This window comes from Jaculus jaculus, chromosome 14, assembly GCF_020740685.1.
Source record: "Jaculus jaculus isolate mJacJac1 chromosome 14, mJacJac1.mat.Y.cur, whole genome shotgun sequence".
NCBI classification, from domain to species: Eukaryota; Metazoa; Chordata; class Mammalia; order Rodentia; family Dipodidae; genus Jaculus; species Jaculus jaculus.
The window spans coordinates 16,459,858-16,465,288 of NC_059115.1; the positions used below are offsets into that span (position 1 = coordinate 16,459,858).

The following is a 5,431-nucleotide window of genomic DNA, read 5'->3' on the forward strand; positions in this document are numbered from 1 at the left end:
AAATGAAAAAAAATTTTTTTTGGTTTTTCAAGGTAGGGTTGTACTCTAGCCCAGGCTGACCTGGAATTCACTATGTAGTCTCAGTCTAGCCTCAAACTCACAGTGATCCTCATACCTCTGCCTCCCAAGTGCTGGGATTAATTTTTAAAATATATATATTATTCTAAATATTTTATGTTTATTGAGCCAGGTAGCATAACTACAGATAGAATTTTAAACAAATAGTTTGTTAATATACATAAAACATTTAGCATTTGAGAGATGGAGACAGAGGATCAAGAGTTTAAGGTGATCCTCAACTATATAGTGAATTTGTGGACATCTTGGGCTACATGAGACCTTGTCTCAAAAAAAAATATATGGGGCTAGAGAGGTGGCTCAGCAGTTAAGGTGCTTACCTACAAAGCCTAATCACCCAGGTTCAATTCCCTAGTACCCACATAAAGCCAGATGCACAAAGTGGTGAATGTATTTGGAGTTCATTTGCAGTGGCTAGAGGCCCTGGTGTGTCCATTCTCCCTCTCCCTCTCTCTGTCTCCCTCTCTCTTTGCAAATAAATAAAAATAATATATTTTTTAAAATATGCATATACCCCAAAAACTTCCACTCCGGTCTGTACTACATATCTTTATATTTGCGCTCACTCAGAGGACCCCACTCTCATTAGGGTCTTGTTTATCCCTCCATTGTTTATATAAATGTAGTGAAACAGGGCTGGGGAGGCCAAGGCAGGAGGATTGCTACAAGTGTAAGACCCAGCCCTGTCTCAACCCTCCCCACAAAAACAGAGAAGTAGCCAGGGCGTGGTGGCACACACCTTTAATCCCAGCACTTGGGAGGCAGAGGTAGGAGGATCACTGTGAGTTCGAGACCACCCTGAGACTACATAGTGAGTTCCAGGTCCACCTGAGCTAGAGTGAGACCCTACCTCAAAAAGCCAAAAAAGGGAGAGAGAGAAGTAGAAGACAAAGATGTACACATTGTTGCATTGCATTAATGCACCTCTGTGAACCCCGTTCCCTATGAGCGGACTTGATTTATTTCCAATCTGGTTAGTGCATTCATGAGAAATCAAGTCGATTTCCTTCCTTATCCCCTGAAAGGCAGCCTACGCCTTCAAAACAAGGCTTCATCCGATTGCATTTAAGGATGACAAAGACACCATCTGTTAATCCAATCTGCGTCAAGGATGAAAAAACTGTTTCATGAATGCAAAAGCCCCTCTCCGGCTGCACCAAGGGGAATTCCCCAGGGTCTCTGCAGTTCAGCCATCAGAGCTTGTAACCACCTCGCTTTTTGTTTGTGAATCACAGGTGCTGCCGCTGGACCCAGAGAAGGGGACAAACGTGTTGAAGGGCACCGAGGAAACCACAGGGTGCTGTGGGGAGGCTGGGGAATCGGGCTGGGGAATTTGGTAGAGAGCCAGTAGACAGGAGGAGGAATGTTCCTAAGTCGCCATGGGCTGGGAAACTGTCACAGCAGTATTGCAGACACCACCCCAGTGACAATGACCCGTGACAATGCTCTCAAACATTCCCTCACTGCCTTGCTTCCCTCCGAATTGCTATGGTTTGGGTGTGTGCCCCTAAAGGTCGCGTGTTGAGGACTTGTACCCCAGAGCTGGCCAAGTTGAGACGTGGTGGGAACTTTAAGAGGTGGGCCCTAGTGGAAAGTAGTTAGGCATTTGGATCTCTGCCCTCAGAAAAGATTAATGTAGTTCTTATAGATGTTGATTAGGGGCTGGAGAGATGGCTTACCCATTAAGGTGCTTGTCTGCAAAGCCTAAGAACTCATGTTCCACTCTCCAGGTCCCACGTAGGCCAGACACGCAAGGGGACACTTGAGTATGGAGTTCTGTTACAGGGCCTGAAGGCCCTGGCTGGGCAGTCCCCCACCACCACACCTCTCTCTCTCACTCTCTTCTCCCCGCCCCCCCCCTCCCCCAGGTAGGATCTCGCTCTAGCCCAGGCTGACCTGGAATTCACTATGTACTCACAGGCTGCCCTTGAACTCACAGCGATCCTCCTACTTCTGCCTCCTGAGTGCTGGGATTAAAGGAATGTGCCACCACGCCCACACACTCTTTCTCTCTTGCATTAAAGAAGAAGAGGAAGAGGAAGAGGAAGAAGAAAGAAGCTGGGCATGGTGGTGCACGTCTTTAATTCCAGCACTCAGGAGGCAGAGGTAGGAGGATCGCTATGAGTTCGAGGCCACCCTGAGACTACATAGTGAATTCCAGGTCAGCCTGGGCTAGAGTGAGACTCTACCTCGAAAAACCAAAAACAAAAAGGATGTTCGTTAGCTCCACAGAGGGTGTGGTTATAAAAATAGGAAGTAGTGCCAGCTTGCAAATAAATAAATAAAAATATAAAAATCTACACATATGTGAGATTATTTGTCTATATAAAATCTATAAAACCACAAATAAGGGGAAACATGGTATTTGTGTTTCTGCGTCTAGCTCAGTTCATTTCCTGTGACTGTCTCCAGCTGCATCCATTTTTCTGCAAAGGACATAAAACATGGAATGCTTCGTGAATTTGCGTGTTGTCCTTGCACTGGGGCCACGCTGATCATCTGTATCGCTCCAATTTTAGCATAAAAGTCTGACATTTTTAAAACATTTTAAGTTAGCATATATTAATTATGCATAATGGGTTTCATTATGACATTTAACTTTTTAAATTTATTTTTGTGTGTGCAGTGTACGCGCGTTCCTGTGGATGTGCGTGTGGACGCACGCGTGCCGTGGTGCTCACGCGGAGGCCGGGGGCGGCCTGGGGTCAGCCCTCGCCTTCCCGCCTCCTCCCAGGCCCGATCTCTGGCTCTGGCTCTGCTCTGCTTCTCCGCTGCGCTCACTGCAAGCGTCCATTCTCCTCTCATCTTGCCCTCAGCAGCCTGAGGTTATGGAAGCCTACCACAGTTCATGGTTTTAAAACATTTTATTTAGCCGGGCGTGGTGGCACATGCCTTTCATCCCAGCACTTGGGAGGCAGAGGTAGGAGGATCGCTGTGAGTTCGAGGCCACCCTGAGACTCCATAGTGAATTCCAGGTCAGCCTGGGCTAGAGTGAGACTCTACCTTAAAAAAAATTATACATATAATACATATATATATATATTTAGATGAGGCACAGTGGCACACGCCTTTAATCTCAGCATTTGGGAGGCAGAGGTAGGACTGCTATGAGTTCAAGACCATCCTGAGACCATATAGTGAGCCTGGGCTACAGCGAAACCCTACCTCAAAAAAAAAAAAAAAATTACTTATGGCAGGCTGGAGTGATGGCTTAGCAGTTAAAGCACTTGCCTGGGAAGCCTAGGGACGTAGGTTTGATTTCCCAGTACCCACATAAAGCCAGACACACAAAGTGGTGCATGTGTCTGCAGTTCGTCTGCAGTGGCTGGGGGCCCTGACATGCCCATTCTCTCTCTCTCTCTCTCTCTTTCAAATAAGTAAATAAGTAAAATAAATTAAAAATAAATAAAATTTATTTTTAAAATATGTTTTAAAAATAAAATGGATTTAATGGGCTGGAGAGATGGCTTAGTGGTTAAGGTGCCTGCCAGCAAAGCCAAAAGACCCAGGTTCAATTCCCCAGTACCCCATAAAGCCAGCTGCACAGGAGGCACATGCCTCTGGAGTTTGTTCGCAGTGTCTAGAGGCGCTAGCACACTCCTTCTCTCTATATGTCTGCCTCTTTCTCTCTCTCTGTCCGAAATAAATAAATGTAAACAAAAAGTTCATTCAGGGGCTGGAGAGTTGGCTTAGCGGTTAAGCGCTTGCCTGTGAAGCCTAAGGACCCCGGTTCGAGGCTCGGTTCCCCAGGTCCCACGTTAGCCAGACGCACAAGGGGGCGCACGCGTCTGGAGTTCGTTTGCAGAGGCTGGAAGCCCTGGCGCGCCCATTCTCTCTCTCTCCCTCTATCTGTCTTTCTCTCTGTGTCTATCGCTCTCAAATAAGTAAATAAATAATTTTTTTTTAAAAGTTCATTCATTCATTCATTTCTGTTTAAAAGATAGAGTAATTATGGTCACGCCAGGGCCTCTTGCCATTGCAAACGAACTCCAGACACATGCGCCGCTTTGTGCATCAGCCTTTAACGTGGGTACTGGGGAATCAAACTCAGGCCATGAGGCTTTCCAAGCAAGCACCTTGAACTGCCGTGCCATCTCAGTCTTTGTTCTTATTTCTTTTTGAGAGCGTTAGGTTTGCAGCAGTCCAGGACAGTGGTGGCCCCACGCCCTCACTGCCCGGCACTGGGATGCATGGTGCGGAGGAAGAACACTGCGCCTTTTGCCACAGAGCAGACCGCAGAGACCGTCCCACGCCTTCCCCAAGAGTGCCAGGCAGGGTGGCACAGGTGTGTGATCCCAGCACTTAGAAGGTGAAGGCAGAAAGATCAGGAGTTCAAGAACATCTTCAGCTACCTAGCAAATTGCATGGCAGCCTGGGAGAGAGAGACCCTGTCTAAAGGCGAGAAAGTAAAAAAAAAAAAACAAAAAACAGGTCCAGACATGGCTGTATGTGGTAGCTTGAATGGATGTCCCCCAAAAGACACAGGAGTTTATTAAAGCTTGTAACTTAGATCTGGAGGAGGTGTCACTGGGTGGGTGCAGGGGCCCAGCCCTAAGGTGTGAGGCAGGTGTAGAATTTCGGGCCCCAATGTGCACAGTGCTTGAGCTGGGCCTGGTGTTTCTGAATGCTTTGCTTATGGTGTGGTGGGGGTGGGGGGGGCTTTTCTCTCTCTCTGTGCCTAGACCGTGAAAGGGAGCCAACTTCTGCCATTATGGAACTTCCCCTGCATCTGTAAGCTTCAAATAAATTCCATTCCTCTGTAAACTGCCTGGTTTGGAAGCTCATCCCAGCAACATGGAAGCTGTCTGTGACATCCTACCTGCCTGCAACCCCAGCGCTGAGGTGGAGGGAGACATGAGGATCACGGGACTCCCTGGTAAGCCAGTTTAATTGAAAAACCAGAGCCCATATGAAGGAAATAAAAGCCATAGAGGAGAATACCCGATATTCTCCTCTGGTCTCCACATGTACAAGTGCACGCACCACACACACACACACACACACACACACACACCCCGCACCAACAGTAATGAAATGAGATACTAAGTTTTACCTAGCAAATAAACAATGATTTTCTTTCAGATTCACAAATAAATTTGCAAAACTATGGTGTACAGCACATTGTCAGTCATGTAGTACTGTTTCTTTCTTTCTTTCTTTCTTTCTTTCTTTCTTTCTTTCTTTCTTTCTTTCTTTTTTGGGGGGGGTTTCAAGGTAGGGTCCTGTTCTAGCCCAAGCTGACCTGGAATTCACTATGTAGTATCAGGGTGGCCTCAAAATCAAGGTGATCCTCCTACCTCTGCTGGGATTAAAGGCGTGCGCCACCACACCCAGTGAATTTATTCTTTCTAAC

At 46.9% G+C, this 5,431-nt stretch overlaps 1 pseudogene; it reads right to left on the reverse strand.

Moving 5' to 3' along the window:
- Positions 1-2,516: 2,516 nt before the first annotated feature.
- LOC123454926 lies at positions 2,517-2,613 on the reverse strand (annotated as a pseudogene).
- Between the last annotated feature and the right edge of the window lie 2,818 nt (positions 2,614-5,431).